This window comes from Quercus robur, chromosome 5 (genome assembly GCF_932294415.1).
Source record: "Quercus robur chromosome 5, dhQueRobu3.1, whole genome shotgun sequence".
NCBI classification, from domain to species: Eukaryota; Viridiplantae; Streptophyta; class Magnoliopsida; order Fagales; family Fagaceae; genus Quercus; species Quercus robur.
In genome coordinates, this window is record NC_065538.1 from 87,291,279 (window position 1) to 87,310,126 (window position 18,848).

An 18,848-nucleotide genomic window follows, 5' to 3' on the forward strand; every position below is an offset into this window, starting at 1 on the left:
GAATTTTCCAACTCAGCCCTAGTTGTTTTAAAACGTTTTTAGGGTTTCTTATTTGTCCTAAGTATAAAAGGCAAACCCTAACCACGTTTTAAAACAACTAGGGCTGAGTTGGAAAATTCTGCAGAAAAGCAATCTGCCCGAGCTTCGATCGGTCGAGCCTAAGCTTCGATCGATCGAGCTAGGCCGAAAGCCACATTGCTTTCTTCTTTACACTCGATTCCAACTTTACATTGACATACAACTTTGAGCTAGCTTTAAACACTTCTAAACACATTGTTTTGATCATGGTTTGCCAACAATACAAATTAGAGTTCTAAATACACAAAGTCCTAAACTTTAGAAACTAACAAGATACTACAAGTGTTATTGCATAGAACTTACAAATTGATATGACAATTAATGTATACTAGCTTTTAACCCGCGCAACGCGTGGGATCATTTTATATATGAATGAGCTTACTTTCAATATAAACTTAGTTCTCATGCTTCCACTGCATGCATTCAAGTATATATGTTCCATCTATAATTTGTTTTGCTAAAATAGTTTTTCTCCTTTTTTGTTTGTTTTTGGATATGAATTTTTTTTTTTAAAGATAAGAGATGAAAATGATAACCTATGTATAGCTATAAAAATGGTTTCATTAGAAGTAATAAAGTTATAAGAATTAAATATCATTATGTTTCTTTTAAAAAAAAAAGGGAAGAGAGGAAAAGAAATGGAAAGAAAAATTTAGATTGTTAGATTTATATATCTGAACCATGGTATACTATTTCAAAAAATGTAATGTTTTAACTTATCATATTTCTTGGGTAAAACTCCATAGTGTTCCATCAAGCAACTGAGCATGCATTCAACTACTCAAAAGATTTTCTCAAAAAAAAAAAAAAAAAAAAAAAAAAAAAAAAAAACCCCTCAATAGATGATGAGAAGAAAAAATAGCCTATTTGTCATCACTACATTATAATCATGATACAAATTCTTACACAAAATTCAATAGACATTATAAGGAAAATTTTGATGCATTCAAGTAGATATATAACTGATCCAAACAGCCACAATACAATCATATACACTATATTGACTTGGTTAAAAAATTTAAATAACTAAAAAAATAGAAATCAAAGATGAAAAAAGTACCCTTTCCAAGCTCTCCAATTTGTTTCATAGCAATAGACACAACAAAATTATTGATAAAACATGAATATTCAAATAAAATTTAACCTTTTGCATGTTTAACTTAGTTTTGTCTCTGTTACAACAGGAATGAAAGAAGTTGAAAAAAATATAACTATAAAAAATTCATGTTTCCTCTGTTTCTTTTATACATAGTGTGAGGACACCATTTTTGTTGATACAAATTTAATATTATGCTTTACGTTCATTGAAAGTAGGTTACTCAGAACATATCTGCCAAGAGGGGCATAGTAGTCTCTAAATTTGTGAGAATGTCCTTGCAAATCAAAATGGGAAATTGCTATTAACGTACAAAATGCAATTAATCCATCCACTTTCAAGCTGCAAATTCCCTCTCAAACTTTGCTTTTGACATTAAATCTTGAGTTTGGCATCAAGATGAAGCTGCAAACGAAGAAAAGAAGAAGTTCAATATTGTTTACCCAAGAAAGAAGAAAAAAGAAGAAGCCTGAAACTGGGAAAACAATTCCAAAGGATAAATTAAGCAGTCTACATAATTCATTGAAATAATCCAATATTAAATCCTAATTTATGGTCAAGTGCAGATTTCTTCTTGGCATTCTCTATTCTTATAAAAAAAATTTGAGAGATGGCTTAGTTTTTTGTTCTTTTGAGTCAAAGTAGTGTAAATCTCATTCAAAACTCTAAATGTGATTCTGATTGACAACAATAATCAAACACATTCAAGACAATTCATCAAATGACAAAACACCCAACTCAATTTGCACCAAATCTAAGCTGCCTAACTCACTGGCTTGATGAAAGAAAGTCCAAAACCTCAGCTGAAATTTTTTCACTACAAAGAGGCAAGTACTTTTAGTTGGGAAAAAAGAAAAGAAAATGGAAGTCTAAAACTCTTCCCAAACCTATATAAAAAAGAGGGAAAAAAAATTAAGAATGAAAGAAAATGTTCATCAAAGTACCTTCACAATTAAATATATATTAGTGCAAGGGCATGTTGTACAGCCCCTCATTTGTCCTAGTTGCAGGAATGCTATGTATAAAATACAATATCACTCCATTTAAAATCAACTCCAACTATCTTTTATAGAATTTAAAAAAATATATATCATATGTTACAATGGTGTCCATCTAGAAACAAAATATCAAGCACATAGTATGACACAAAACATAGTAATTAGCAGAGATTAAAATACTTGCAGCAAGTAAACTATTTAATAGAATTTACAAATTACAAATTTCTCAAATTAGCATTAAAACCAAATTATGCTCAAGTAGAAATTGTCCATCAAAAGAATAATGCCTACTACAAAAAAGCTTACCATAGATATAGGATGGCAAGATTCAGAGAAAAAAGTTTCAAAGAACAAAATGCCCATTGTTCGATATTCATTGTAACACAATTACATGCCACATTTTTTAAACCATGAATTTCTAAAATATGTAATAGTTTTTCATTTTATATATATAAGTGTGCATGATATCTCATGAGCGTTTTTGTTGTCCTATTTACCATCATCACTATCTCCACTAACCAAAATTGAATTGCCATTTCCTTCATTAATCATTGCCCTATTTTCTTCAACAACACGTCAAATAAGAAACTACCCCATAAATAAACCAAAAAGCAGTCACATCCAGGAAGTGGTCTGAATTGCATACATTTGAAATGTCATTAAGTTGACTTAGATATTTAGGAAAGATAAGTGCCATTAATAGGAGTATGAGTTCTAAGAGTGGCTACACGTAATTAGATGTTTTTTTTTTTATTCACTTTACTGAAATTAAATGATAAAACATGCCTATCTAGCTGATCTCAATCAAATTTAAAGCTGTAGTTGTTTAGTTATATACATATGTTAATAAAGAAGGTGTAGTTCAAAATACATTCCAATTTAAGAAAACTACTAAATTTTCTAATGTTGCAGCTTGGGTTTTTTGATGATGGGAAGTTCAAGTGGACAATGTACTAAATTTCCACTTATGTTGATGACATAGTAGGCCTAAATGCACATTAGAAAAAATGCAGTGACCAACAGCAACTAAAACCAAGAGGCACAAACCATGTAGTGGACATAAACTAATTCAAGAGTAAGCAAAACATTTTGTCAAACACATGGTGTGCACAAAATTTCAGCATTAGAATGTACCATAAAGCCAATAATGAACAACCCAAAGTGTGGGATAAGCATATCAGATGGTCCATACAATCAAAGCCAAGTCAGAAATCCACACCTCATGTAACAATGTTTAAGATATTACAATTGTTATTATAAATAATAGGAATTAAAACAGAAATACACAACTTATTGACACATTGAACAGTTCTTGTAACGCAACAAATAACTCAACAACAATAACACAATGAACAGACAGAACAAACAAACTGAAAAGTATCAAATACACAGAACTACATAACTAATTAACTTATTCCATGAACAGTGTAAAGCCAAAACCCAACTCTTCATGGCTTTTATATTTTATATCATAAGAAAGCACATGATACCTTGCGGTGATTTTGAACCCAACAAAGTAGGTCGTAAGTGCCTGTAACAGTAGTATTTATAATATAAATGTCACTTTTTTTTCCAGGTACTTAAATGCTACATTCCATTTCAATCACCCATATTATACCAAACACATAAAGAAACATAAAAATTTATGTCCTGTGACTTCTTTTGCTATTTTTTTATGATAAAATGATAAACTTACCTTAATAGAGACTTAAAAAACACCATGAACTTCTTCTGGCACATGCTTATGCAAATTTGCAATAGTACCCAAACTTTAAAATTAGTATTCAATTTTTTTATCTAATTGATCTAATGCTCTACACCATGAATATATCCTATTTACTTAAAAAAAATAAAATAAATAAAAATTCAGATTCCTTGTTTTGGTATTAATTTTGGTTGGTCATGAAAATAATTTAGAAGCTTCTTATCAAACAGATGGTGTGCGTCTATGGAAAGTGAAACTATTTTTGCCTTTAGGAAAGTTATCTAAACTAAACCTGGGTGGGGTTGGAGGAGAAAAATAAAGAAGAAATACAACATATGATGCAGCAGAAAGTATAGAAGGGAGAATGTGTGTTTTCAAAAAAAATGATCTAATTTGCAATAAAGCTTAGACAACAATTTTATCAAAAGCAAAAATGTATAAACAAAGAAGAAAGTTAAATACAAAAAATAAATGTTTATGGTGTTGCTCCCAATCTTGAGGCACTGCCAGGGGTTGCATTCAATCTAGCCTTGGTTGTTCAAGCTTTCAATCCCGATGCGATTTAAGCCATGTCAATTTGGGTTGCATCATTTCTTGCTGGAATAGTGTGTTGGAAATATATAAAGTGCAAATTAAAGTATAATTCTTTACATGCATTGACATAGGTTTTAAACGTAACAATGGAAATAAATCTAAACACAAATCAAATTTAAAAATACCTTGGTGAAACAATATTGAGTCACTGAATATCTTTGATGTCTCGTTGAGAAGTCCAGTGCTTGTCATCATTGAATGCATCTGGTGATACTCGATAGTAAATATTTAAAATTTCTGAAGAGGGTCAGATAGGATAAATTGGAGAGAGGAAGATTGGTGTATGGACGGTAGCAGACAAAAACAATTTGGCTAGAAGCAGGATATTGTATTTAAATAGGAATATAATCAGAACTTTACCAGTAACGATTCCGGTAGTCTGACTGGCGGAGGTTCAAATGTCACTCTATCTGTGCTTTATAGTCTCAAATTTCTGCCTTTCAACAGCAACAACTATGCACAATAAAACCAATTCTAACTACCTTATTATAACCCATAATCTTACCCCAAACCAATTCTAACTACCATTCAATCGTTTGTTACTATCGTTATTTAGATTGTGTTATTTTTAATAGTCATGAATCGGTTAAAAACTAAATGGTACACCGTTTTGTTCAAGAGGTTTTTAAATTGTGTTTTGTTGTATATGAAGAGGCACAATTTCTCTATTTTTTCCCTCTCCAAACCTTAATCATATATAACCCCAAATTTCAAAAAATCAAATCAAAACCTAATGTAACCCAAATACCTAAAATAAAATCAATCCAACCAAAATCAATTCAATTCAATTAAATACCCAAACCTAAAACTAAATCAACTCAAACGTTTAAAGCAATATAAAAAATAAAATAAAGTAAAAATTACCGATAAAGGTTTCTGGCATTCTGATAGGAAGATGTCTGATTTCTCTAGTTACCAATGCTCTTTCTGAATAACGAACTCACGTTCTCTCTTATTTCTCTGTCTTTGCCCTCTCCAGACCTAAATCATATATAACCCTAAATTCCAAAAAATCAAATCAAAACCTAATGTAACCCAAATACCTAAATTAAAATCAATCCAACCAAATTTCTCAAAAATAATTCATATTTCATACCCATACCCAGATCTAAGAAAGAAAGAAAAAAAGAAAAACTTACCGGTGGTAGTTCTCTCTATGTCCATAGCTCAATTCCTGCATGTACCTTTAGGTCACCGGTGCCGGTTCCAGTGGTATAATTTTGGCAGGGGAACGGACGGTGGTGCGTACGAACTCTGTCTCCTTCTCATCTCTGTATCGCAAGGTTTTTTTTTTCCTCCTTCTCTATCTCCGCATCGCAAGCGTTGGTGTTAAGAAAATTCAAAAGGAAGCGAAAAGAGAGAGTATTCATAGGAGGAGAAACTGAAATTAGAGTGAGATTGAACTTTTTATTGGGAATACGGTGATGGCAGAAGATCTGGGTGGCGCCCTTCACTCTATCTCTGTCTCTCTGTTTCTCTCTCTTTTCTGTCGATCTCTCTCTCCTTTCTCCATGTACCAATCTTTGTTTTTTGTTTTTTTTATGTTTTTTTTTTTTTATAAGCGGTTAGTTTCCTTTTATACCAACAAGGGCTCCAAACAGTATTTTAACGTAGTGAAACATTATAATTTATTGCTTTTAAACGGTGTTGTAGCATTACCAAACAATGTAATTTATCTCTTTTTAACTTAAATGTGTCTGAATTTTAGATAGTCAATTTTTCTATTTGTCAACACCTCCTTAATTGTAAGAATTCACTTTCTCTCAGCTTCTGCTATTATATAAATATAGATATAGATATAGATACAGATATTTGAACTTTCTCTGCGTGATTCATGAAACATTAGTTTATAAGTTCAACGTAATAAAATTTGTAATACCTCTAACATTACTTCTTAAAATAAAAGTACTACAATAAATTAGGAGTACCTCAAACCAACTGAGCGCTCTAACTGGCTCCCATGCTGAAAAGCCCCCGTTATTACTCTGAGTATATGTTTAAATGAAAAGTTATTAATCATAGTGATTTATTGAAGTTACTATTTATGTGAGTGTTTAGTGTTTACATAAAAAATAAAAAATAAAATAAAAGTTCCGCTTACTTGGAAAGAGAGAATGACATCAACAGCCTTATACAAGCAACTTGTATCTAATTTTCTTCCAACAATCTCCGGTGAAATGTTTGAAAGCATAAGAACAGCCTATGAAATTAGAAGGAAATTAATTAAGAGAACAGTCAAAGCTGACTGACATTGTGAGTAGAACCTCTAAATTTCCTAAGTAGCTAATAATGCTTAGGGCAAAATTAAAGGTACAATTTTATATATGTGTTGTACTGGATTTCACAATTAAATCTAATCATTTGATTGCATTGATCAATAAATCACATGGTTGAATTTAATTATCCTTCCTTCATGAAAGATAATATTGTTGCATTGTAGTTAAATCTAATTAACAAACCTAAAGCACAACATCTAAAGAATTGTATATGCATTTTTCATTCATACTTATTTCCAAAATTTTCTACCTTTAGTGCTTCTGCTGTGCAATCTGAAACTTGCCACCCATGGTCTGCAGTTGAGAATGCCCATGCACCTCTAGAAATATGACGATACATTTTGGTAAAATCCCCTGAAGGGTTTCTTTGGACCTTGAGAGTGACCAAAATAAATGTATGAATTGAGGACTTAAGAGATAGGATGAAAGATTAGTAAGTCAGAATTTTAAATTAGAGTGCATAATAATATAAATGAACAAGAATTAGTATTTTTTTTTTTTTACTAATATTTTATTGATTCACAAGTTATGTCTTACAAAAAAAATCTTGTTAACTTCCTGAAAGGAATCAAACTTGGAAACGATGTTAATGAATAAAAATAATAATCTTAAAAGATTGTACGTACCTGTGAATTTTTGATAAAATCATGTGCTTTTAAGAGAGAGTGTCGATATTCTTCATTAAAACCACTGGAGACAATAGCTTGAACAGCAAAGCTAGTGATCCATGTTTGAGAGGAAGTACCCTATAATTAAGTCACATAACACATTATAGTCATAATTACTTATGCTACAATTTAACATAGAAGACCTTCAAGTAAAAGGCATTGGATTTCATGATTATCACCTGAATTTTAAGGCCATCTTCAGCAGTCCAAAAATAATCTTTCAGTCGAGCAAGATGAAACCTATAAGCCTCTGAATTTGGATCCTCAACCCAACATGCTAGCAAGCACAACACCTATAGTTCAAATAATCAATGTACAATATCTATATTTCCAATTCGATTCATAATAGCTTTAATCTACACTAGTTACCATTGTTCTCATTTTAAATTACGCAAAGTTTTTGATATTCACACCACAAGAATAATTAAAATTACCTTCTCCGCAGCTCCAATGCAAAGGTATCTACTATTCTGGTCTTCATAATGAATGTGCTCCAATGTGACCTTTAAAGCCTTCTCTCTAAGTATAGAAAAAAAAGCCAACTTGCGAAAAGAGGTTCCCCAACCTTATAAAGAAATCCCCATAGCATGTCTTGCACTAAAGGGTGTGGATAGTAGAGATCCTCCTAACAATATAAATTTAACATTACCAAATAAATACTTGGATACATTTCATGAGAATCAGTTTTTTAAAGTTTGAAATTTCCATTCTTAAGCCTACCTTTGCACACATATTTCGAGTTTTTTGCCAATTAATTTCGTGGTAATGTTCAACATAAATTTCTTGTCTTAGGGACTGAATCAAGCTTGTAATTTGACCAACAAACCTCCTTCCATATAGATTTGACATTGGCATATAAATCAAACGACAAAGAGGTAGCATTTTCCCTACAAAAAAAAAAAAGATAAAGAATTATAATTAATTAGATGGAATATACAAATTAGATTGATCTTTGGAAAAATCAATATTAATCTTTTGAACAAAGCACCATCTTAATTAGTAATAGAGCTTTTAGATATAAAAATGAGGCTTACTAAAAGCACTATACCAAAATGACTGCAAATAACCAAAAAGATTGACAACCCAATCCTAAGCAAGAAAAGACTGGGGAAAAATTTTTCTTTATCCAGCGGAGATCCTTTCTTTTATTGACAGTAAATGCAGTAAAACTTATTCAATATGCCTTCTTGATACCTGCATGAAAGGGAGAAAATGAAGGTATAAGCCAAAATTCGGGAGGCATTGGATTGCAGCCTGACCACTCGTATGCTCCAAGTACCTACAGTATCAACAATTATATCTTATCTCAATAAGTCAACAACGAGGGTAAAACATGGAATTAATCTGGATTTGTATTTGATGTGTGTCGTGTCATAAGAAAGAAACAAAAAATTGGGGAAAAAAGAATAACTTTTTTTTAACATCTTGTTTGTTCATTTTGACAACTTTATCATGATATTTTATTTTATCATACTAATTTTATTTTGATGACTTTTAGTTAAGTTAACTATATATAGGGCTTTAGAATTTTCTCATGAGATCGGGGTGGTTTTTGTGATTCTTGAGGGTGCCTTGAATATTATCATTGCCTCCCTAAATGACAATACTTCTTTACTGGCTTCTTTCAGTTATTTGGTTCAGGATGTTAAAATTTATGCAGAATCTTTCTAGAGTATTTGTTTCTCTCATGTACACCGTGATGAAAATTTTGTAACTCACAACCTTGCTATTTATACTTTACATGTCACAAGTTTATAGGTGTGGGTGGAGGATGTTCAACTCCACCTTCTAGCTGTAATTCAAGCTGATTTGGCTACTGTTTCTTAATAAAACTTACATCTTTCTTAATTCAAGCCGATTTATTTATTTTTACACAAGTAGAATGAAGGTGAAGGTGAAGCCTTATGTTGGTCAAAGTACAGGAACACCTAAAAGGAAGATGGTCCTTCCATTAATTAATAATTTACCAACCAAAATTAATTACGAATCCGGTGTATATAAAATATAAATAAACCAATGACATAGAATACAAAGAAAACAATCACAAATCCCCAACTGTTTTGTCCATTTCAGTTTCTCTCAAATCTCATTCTTCCTCCACTCCTCTGGAGTGGAATCAGACTCACTGAGTCACCGCTGTTGGATTAGGTCTGTTGTGTTGGTGACTCCACCTCTCCGGTCAGCTGAGGTATGGATCTTAACATCTCTCTTTAATCTCATCTCTGTCAAGGCCGGCCCTTCCACTAGGCCAATTAGGCCATTGCCAAAGGCCTCCAAGTGGAAGGGGTCCAAAATTAAAATAAAAAAAGAAGGGTAAAAAAAAAAAAGTTTAAGATGAAAATCCAAAAAAATTTGGTACGTCATTGTAACTAAAGAACTAGAGATTCTCTGTTATGTGTTCTAGTCTTCTAGATCATTTATCTCTGATTTTTTTGGTTTTACTTAAGTGTTTCTCCTGCCTTTAATACATGTTAATTGTTAGTAATAGTGTGGGGGGGGGGGGGGGGGGGGGGGGGGGGAGTGGGGGCGACAATGGTTGAACGCGGAATGCGTTTGTTTAAGTGGTTGTGAAATAGTATTTGAAGTTTAAAATAAGTATTTGTAAAAAAGTTACGAAAAGTTGCTATTGCGATACAACATTTTAAGTTTTAAAAACGCTATTTTAAGCTCCCAAATCGCCTAATTATATGAACTGGTTCCATATTATGGATCAAATTTTCCAGGATATCAATAATATTTTTCAAAAATGTTTTCTTCTTTAACTGGTGGATTCCAAGTTTTCTTTGTGGATTCAAGGGTTCTTTTATGAATTTAAGGGTTTCATTAAGCTAGAACAAGATCTAGCCCTTGCTGCATTTCCATTTTACATCACAAAGAGAACTACAAATGATGAGCCCATTGGGCAAAAGCTCGACTTGCTTTATTAATTGGATTTTTGGGCTTTTCTAACTTTTTTATGAGCTTGTTACAGTCTCTTTGTTGTGGAAATAGAGATTTGAGGCTCAATTCTTGCGTATATAAAAAAACCAATTAGGATCTTCGTCTAATAATAAAAGAGTAATTATCAGAAATAGATGTTATAAGTAAAAACTATATCTTAAAAAAAATGTTTCATATATAAAATATAAATGGCTAAGATATGATGCGGGGAACCCAATAAAATTGTGTTGTTTGGCCTGAAAAAAAAAAAAAATCAAACCTGAGAGGGCAAAGGAAGAATGTTTGGGGATAAGGAACGACGAACATCTTTTTTGAGTTCTTGGTTTGGTATAGAAATGATTTTTTTTTTTTTACCAGAGAATAGATTTATGGGTTTTATATTCTCTAGGGTGCCTAGGGCTATTTTATTTTATTTGTATATTATGGAAGACATGGCATGGGTTATCTCGCTATAATTGTTGCATGATCCCAATTTCCACATCAGCATACAACCAAAGGACTTTAGTGTGCATAAAAAACCCAATTAGTTTGGGTCTTAAAAGCTTAAGTTTTTCTTTTTTCTTTTTTTAGAAGATATAAACTTAAGTAATACATAGTGACTGCTTTAGAAATTTTTTTTAGGATAGTCACTAAGAAATTTAAATTATACAAAATCTAATAAAGAGGCAATTTGAATATATCAAACGTCACAAAAAAATCACTAAAATACATGTAATATTACAATTTTTTTTTGTACTAACAAAGTGAAAGAAAAAAAATAGACTAATAAGAAATAAAGTGGAAATTGAAACTTGAAAATGCTGAAATAAGAACAATAAAGTGACCACAATATTTTCATAACAAATTTTATGCAACAAAATGTTATTGGTAGGTAAAACATGTCAATGTTGAGCCCAAATTAGAATTAGTCACAACTTACCACATAATATTTATTGTGAAAATATTATAGATGTAACATTACTCTTATTTTTGTTGAACTCAAATTCTTATGATTTTTAGGTCTGGGTGTTTAACATTTTTATTAGGATAGTCAAAATAGGTTAATTTAGTGTATAATATATATATATATATATATTGTAAGTATATATATACTTTTTTTTTTTTTTTTTAGTCAGGGTGTTTACAGAACAGATTAGTTTAAACTAATTGTTTATATAAATTTTTTTTTTTTTGCTAAGTAAAAAAAAAAAAAAAAAAATTGGCAAGTGAAGGTCGTCCTGGGACCATCCTCATTTACAAGTGGAGCTGCCACTGGTAATACATTTTTAATATTTACTCTTTCAACATTTACAAACACATTATTGTTTTTTACTCAATAATAATAAAATAAAAAACACACACACATCGTTGTTTTGTGCAGGTTTAAATACCGTCCCTCGTCGACATCTCACTTTCTCCTTCCTCTCTTTCTTTCTCGGTTGCGAATAACTTTGAAGCTTATTTCAGTTTCAGCTTTGTTTTAAACGCCCGAGAAATTTTACAACTTGCAAAGATATGTTTAAAAAAAATAAATAAATAAAAAAGGGGGGGGGGGGGGGAGAAGGTTGGCCTTTCATAAGTTAGCTCTTTTTTTTTTCCCCAGCCCCTGCAAACTCTGTCAAAAGACACCAATTAGTCTCTTTTGATTAAGACACTAATTATTCAACAACAAATTTTTTTACTAATTGAACTAATTTAAACCCACCTTCAACAGTATATAAACGCATACCGAAGTACACTCTCAGCCAGCCAGCTGACATCTAAGCCCACAGAAAACTAAATTGGGCTATATACTATGTTGAGCATCCAACCCAAAAGCTTAAACTATAGTTGGAGTGGCCCAACCAAAGGCTTAAATTGGGCTCTACAATATGTCCCGTGTATTTTAGGTTGGTGTAAGAATTAAGAAACTTCTCCACATGAAATAGAAAAATTGCCGGGTTTAAGAGAAAGGTAAAAAAAAAAAAAAAAAAAAAACTAGCTAGAACTCTGGTGTTTGATAGAGTAGTTTGAGATGGGATTTTTGTAGTTTTTTGAAATACGTATGGATAAAAAAAGTGTGTGAAAATGTGTGTAAGTGTATTTAAAATGTGAAAATTATTGCTCAAACTCTGATACCAAACAGGCTCATTTCTTTTACCTAACATTTGCAGGACAATAATACTTTCAACTCCACTTTTTTACATTTGATTTTTTATATTCATTTTTATTTTTTAAATGTAGAGGATTTTTGCATTGATTGTGAATATTTGTATAAAATAGTAAATGTAAACAAGTATAGCAGGAAATTTTTTCATATTCTTTAGGCTTGAATTCTCCTATATTAATGAAAAGATAATAAAACTTTTTTGAAATGTAAAGTTAAGTCTTTGGTAGAGGACTTGGAAAGTTTATGCAATAGAAAAAGTTGGCAATAACACAATCGCTTATAGTAAAGAGAACAAAACTAATTGACAATTTACAACTTTAAGGACAATATATTGTTACCATGTCACCTTGTCACATGAGCAATGTTATATACACAAAATATTTCACAACTTTTTTTACAAGAATTATTTTGACAAATTTTTATTAGTTCTAATCTGAACTCTACACTAATATAATTTTTTTATCCACCACATTATCACTAGGTATGAAATTATTTGTCAAGGATGTGAAAGAATCTATCTATAACATTTTGACTTTTTAGTTTGAACTGAGTTCAGTTTATGTCTCTGGCGAAAGACTTTGAGTTTTCGAAACCAAAAAAAAAAAAAAAAAATCCGCAATAATACAATCGCTTATGAAACACATGTTTTAATGTTGTATTGCACTCATGGATTCTAGTTAGCTTAACCAGTAAAGTTTCTGATGATTGAATAAGAAATCTGATGTTCAATCCCATCTACTCTAAAAACTGATTGATATCTTGGTCTGATAATAAAGAACTATTATCAGGAGTAGACGCTATAGGTTGTGAAACTCTCTAAAAAAAAATGTTGTATTACACTCCTCATCTCGCTTAACTTTTATCAGATGTGAACAATAAAAAAAACATATTAATATTGAAGCATCGCCAAGCGTTTTTTTTTTTTTTTTTTTGGCTATATGGTTGCCTAACAATTTTTCATCCCCATACCTTAACTCCGAACTTAGATGTTAGTATGTGGGTCCATGTAAGAGGCTCATTTTGGTTCCTGAACCTAAACCAGGTGATGACTCCTAAAGAAAGAGAAAGCGGGCCATGCAACCCGCAAGTGCGGGGTGGTGCACCCGTACAGCTAGATGCAAAACATATTTTGGACATAAAACATAGCTGAACATGAACTATCTTGAACCCATTTTACTATTGGACATATGTTATATTATTTAAACATATATAAACTACCTCTGGACATAAACTATTTGACAAACATTATTTGAACATAGACCATTTTATGTTAAATATAAACTATACCACAATTGAATATGAACTATTTTGGACTCATCCCCTTGTTGGACATATAACACTTTATTAATTATTTTGTAATATTGAACATCACTCAATACATCATTAAGACCTTTAACTCATGATTTAATCAAAGCTATTAAGCTAAATGCATATTACATTAATTCAACTATTATCACAACCTAAATAGTGATATAATGCTAAAGATATTATATTAATTTATCTTAACCATAATCACATGATTCTTAAATTTTGGGCTTTATTTATTTTGTAGCCTTAAAAGTGTGCTCCAAAAGCTATTGGTATCTTTAGCCCAATTTTGAGTTCCAGGCTCAACTCCCCGAAACAAACTGGGTCTAGCAAAGTGACTCCTCTAGCAGATGAGACGTGGCTATGCACAAAAATCAGCCCCTCAACAATGCCACAATATTTTCTCTACCACTCCTTGTATGTTACATAGATAGTTGTGGTTTTTTATGTAGTCCTTAAAATTTTTGAGTAGTGATAGAACAACAATTTTTATCATAACTTGCTTATATGATAAGTCGTAAACGGTGAAGTTGTGAACTCATTATTACTCACGACCTGTTATATGGGCAAGTTAAGAGAAAAGTTACCCAAAAAAAATTGTAATCCTATCTTTACTCGATTTTTTTATTATAAATATATGGGCAACCCAGCAGTCAAGTACGTGCATATCCTCGAGTCGACAACAAATTAGTGACATGACAGACAAATAGCTGGCCAAATGTCTCTCATAAAAAAAAAAAAACTCCTGGCCACATGTCACACATGTACAATTCAACTAGATTTTCCGTCATCGACGATATGTGATGACGTGACAAAAGAGCAATAAGCGAATCACGCGAAATATCGATCAAAGAAGGCAAAAACTCAATTCAAATCCTCAATTTTAGGGTCTATCTTATTTCTCAAAGTCATCAAATTATTAGTCTCTATTAGTCTATTTGACTCTTGGAAAACGTCGGTTTTGGTGGACTGGACAGTGGACACCACCATATGACGTTTTTCCCAGGGCATTTTCATTAACAAATTGGACTTTGGTTATTGTTAGTGAAATTGCCAATTTATGGATATTTTCATGCGATGTTTTCTAAAGTTGGGATCAGTTAGTAATGTACGAGACGAAATATCAAATATGTATGCTATGACATGCCTACGAGTTTCATTTGGCTAAAAAAAAAAAAAAAATTGTAAAAATATGGCAAACAAACAAAAATGAAAAAACCAACAAAGGGACTTGCCGGCGAAAAAATTTGAGAACAAGAGTAAGTTGATGCATTTGAGGGCCTTGAGTGAAAATTGTATTGAGACATTTTAGATATTTACATATGACTTTTCAACATATATATATATATATATATACTTAATGTAGGGTTATAGATTGACCCTAGTTAATAAATTAAATCATCCAAGTTGATTAATTATGTCAAATTACATGCAAAACGTGGAGGCACCAACCAATCACCAAATAAATTAACTACAGCGGAAATAAAATAGACATGATGATTTGTTGATGAATGGAAAAAACCTCTCTTAAGACAAAAACCTTACCGGATGAATTTCAGGTCACCACTTTAAAAAATCCACTAATCAAGAACAGGCAATTACAAGTATAAGGAATCTTACCACTACAAGGTCTATCTCAAAATACCAACCTACAGTTAAACATTTGCTCCAATCTCCAATTGGACTTGATCTTGTAGAAAACTTCTTTATTTGTATAGATCCAAGTAAGTGACTAATTCCACAGCAACCCTTTTGATTGTTGTAGTTGATTTGTAGCAATTTCACATAAAAACACCAATAAGATCTTCAATTATTGGTGCCAAAGACTTTGCTTGATAGAGAACTTAAAGGTGCACAAGGGTCACAGTAAGATCTCTTTCTTTCTGTTATTTGAACTCACATGTTCAAGAGGTGGAGGCTAGGATTTCAACAAGAAAACTTTATGAAGCATTAGGGTTAGGGTTTTCTAGCTTTCTCAACTACCCTTATTTAAATAGGAGCTTAATGGGCTTTTTAAATGGGCTCTCCAATTCCTATTAGGTTTACACAAACCCATAAACAAATAATCTCTTAAAATAAAATGTTGTAGGCAATATCAAAAATCCTATTAGCTCGATAAATCAAGACAGTATCAAGGTTCATTAAATCTCGATAGATCAAAAGAGTCGAGCTAGGCATTGGGACATGCAGATTCAACTTTTCTTGAATGTTTTCTTGAGTAATCTTCATGTCTTCAACAATACCACTTGTCATACACCTACAAAATACTTCATGATGATCTTGAAATCACTTAGAACTATGCAATTACATGTAAATCGCGTTTTGTCATATAATATGCCAATTACATTAAAATATGATCCTAACACATTTGACTTCACATTAAAAAAAAAAAAAAAAAAAAAAAGACAACAACAACAACAACGTTGGTTTGGATCAAACTAAATCATTAATATTTTAATTTTACTTGCTTAGCTAGATATAGACAACGAATTAATGTTAATATGTTAATATTTAAGCTGAGGGAGAGAGAGTAGCAAGTGGGTATAGGTTTTCTATATAAAGGGGGACATTTTCAATATGTCAATCGAAGACCACAATGATAGGCCACGAATGTATTGATCCCTTATGATAAATTAATTGATTAATTAGCCAAGTTTATTAATTAATCAAATTAACATGCAAGATGCGTGGTAGCACGAACAAATCACCAAATAGCTAAATGCAACAAAAAATAAATTGACACGATGATTTGTTTTTGAATGGGGAAAACCTACACGACAAAAACCCCCATCAAGTGATTTTAAAATCACCACTCCCAAGAATCCACTATTATCAAAACAAACAGTTACAAGTAAAGGAATCCCAATACCTTATACCAGCCTACAATTGAATCCTTACCCTAATACCCAATTAGACATGTTCTATAGTGACAATTTCTCATTTTCAATGCACGACTCCTAGTACGTGACTAACCAATAGATGCACGGATCCCAGTACGCGACTTAATCACTAACTTGAGAAAGATGTTGGCTGCAAAGTTCTTTAGTTCATCACACGATGAAAATCAAGAAGCTCATTGTCACAAAACCCTACGGTGTACAAAACATAGTAGCTTCTTCAAGAGAAAGATGAGCTAGGGCAAATTCTGTCTCCGGTCACAATTTGCATGAACAAAACTTTGCTTCACACTTGCGCAACTTATGTAACCTTTTATGGCCTTTAAAATAATCCTTATATATGTTTAAGGTTGAGAGAAAAGAAGACCTAAATACATACTCACGGATTGAATGAAAAACAGCTCTGAAAAATTGAATTTCATAAATCTTGACAGATAGGGTATCTATCGAGCTAGCTATCGAGTTTCGGGTTTCACAGCTTTTGAAACCTCGATAGATGCAAGCTGTCGAGCTTTAAAATCCTACACTTTCTCACTTGATTCTTGGATAAACTTTCATGACTTTAACACTTGAACTTGAAACCTTGTTTCTTGAAGCATTTAACACATCCTAAATCTACCCAATTACAAGTAAAGTGCATTTTGTCAAAGGATTAGCCAATTATATAAAATGTTGACATATATTCCTAATATTGAATCACATACGTTCTAAGTCCTAACACACAAAACTACGCAGGTCTACTTTTGTTTGTCTTGTCCTATAGGCCTGTTTTGAGTGCTATAGCATTGAGAAGTGCAAGACCACAACATCTTGAGAGCATCTCCAATAGGCTCTCTAAAGCCTAATTTGGAGAGCAAACACACCAAAAAAGCCCCCCAACAGCCTCTTTATATCCTGATTTTTTTTTTTTTTGGCTCATGAACAGTAGCTTATCAAGTCTGATGAGCTACTATTCATTCTTCAAATATTTTTTTCTATTATAATAATAAGGTATTGAATAAAAAAAATGTTAGAAGATATGTAGTTGTTAAAAAAAGAATAAAGAATGAATGATGAAATAATATTTAAATGAGATGGAGAAAAGGATAGAGAGTCTGTTGGAAAGTGTATTTAAAAAAGTAAGTAAAATGTAAAATGCACTGTTCACTCTCCAAATAGGCAAAAATTTGAAGAGGCTGTTGGAGATGCTCTGAGGTAGCCCCATATGTATAAAATATAAATAGTCATTTAGAAGTTCTTTTTCAAGTATATACATTAATATTAAACGAATATCACTACAACAAACTTGACTTGTTTTAACCCACATTTCTCAAGGGTTGACTAAAAAGGGCCGAAAGCATCACTAAAAATTGGGGTGCGGGGTTAAAGTTTGATTAGCTTTATTCCGAGGGTCATTAAATCCTTGAAATAAACCTATACAACCCTCGGAATCATCTATTAAAATTAGGTGGGCTAGTTTTTACACTCCACCGCTAATTTTAGCTCCAAATTTAAACATTTTTCAACGCATCCTAGCACAACCTTTGATAGAAGATATCTCAAAATTTCCAACCCTTGAAATAAAGTCCAAAATTAAAATACAAAAGGGAAAGCTCATTTTTGTTCATGCTCCACAATCAGAAAATTCTCTCAAAATCGGAGCTCATCTCAAAAAAATTTCTCAAAATTGATCTGACCTCATCTCAGGAAACTCAAAGATCGGAGCTCATCTCATCTCCGACGGGTTGATTTGCGGTGGTCAGCTATCTCATCTCTGATGACAAGTGAGCCGTTGATCGACTAAGCACTCCTCGCCACCCCATTTTCCGATTACAGGTCTGTCTTTCTCTGTTTGTTTCCTGAGAAATTATGGAAATTACATAGCAGAACTATCCATACAATTTTTGGTATTCTCTCTCGTTTTCTCTCTCTCCATTAGTAGATATTTCTCTTCCTCACCATTGGTATAATTTGGGGGCTAGGATTTGGATTACATGTCCTTTGGTATAATTTGGGGGCTAGGGTTTGGATTACATGTCCTTTGGAATCTGAAGTATAGGTTGGATCTAAGAGGCTTGAACATATTATATTGAAGAAATGCTTAAAAAGGAGTTTCTAAGTGTTAATGGTGTGGTATAACATGTTAGGTACGTAATCGCACAGCTCCAATTCGGTACAAGT

General features: G+C 32.0%; 1 long non-coding RNA gene and 1 pseudogene across 3 annotated transcripts; both read right to left on the minus strand.

The window, feature by feature from the left end:
- Window positions 1-8,852, minus strand: part of LOC126728904 (lupeol synthase-like) — a 53,357-nt pseudogene extending 44,505 nt beyond the window's left edge.
- LOC126727598 (uncharacterized) lies at window positions 1,127-6,016 on the minus strand. 3 transcript variants are annotated; one of them, XR_007656284.1, is made up of 5 exons: window positions 5,611-6,016; window positions 5,336-5,469; window positions 4,597-4,675; window positions 4,340-4,474; window positions 1,127-1,579 (listed from the first exon to the last, which is right to left on the minus strand). It is a non-coding gene; the product is annotated as an uncharacterized LOC126727598 (long non-coding RNA). The 3 variants fall into 3 exon arrangements; XR_007656282.1 differs by having other exon boundaries at window positions 4,597-4,924; XR_007656283.1 differs by lacking the exon at window positions 4,340-4,474 and having other exon boundaries at window positions 4,597-4,924.
- Window positions 8,853-18,848: the final 9,996 nt, after the last annotated feature.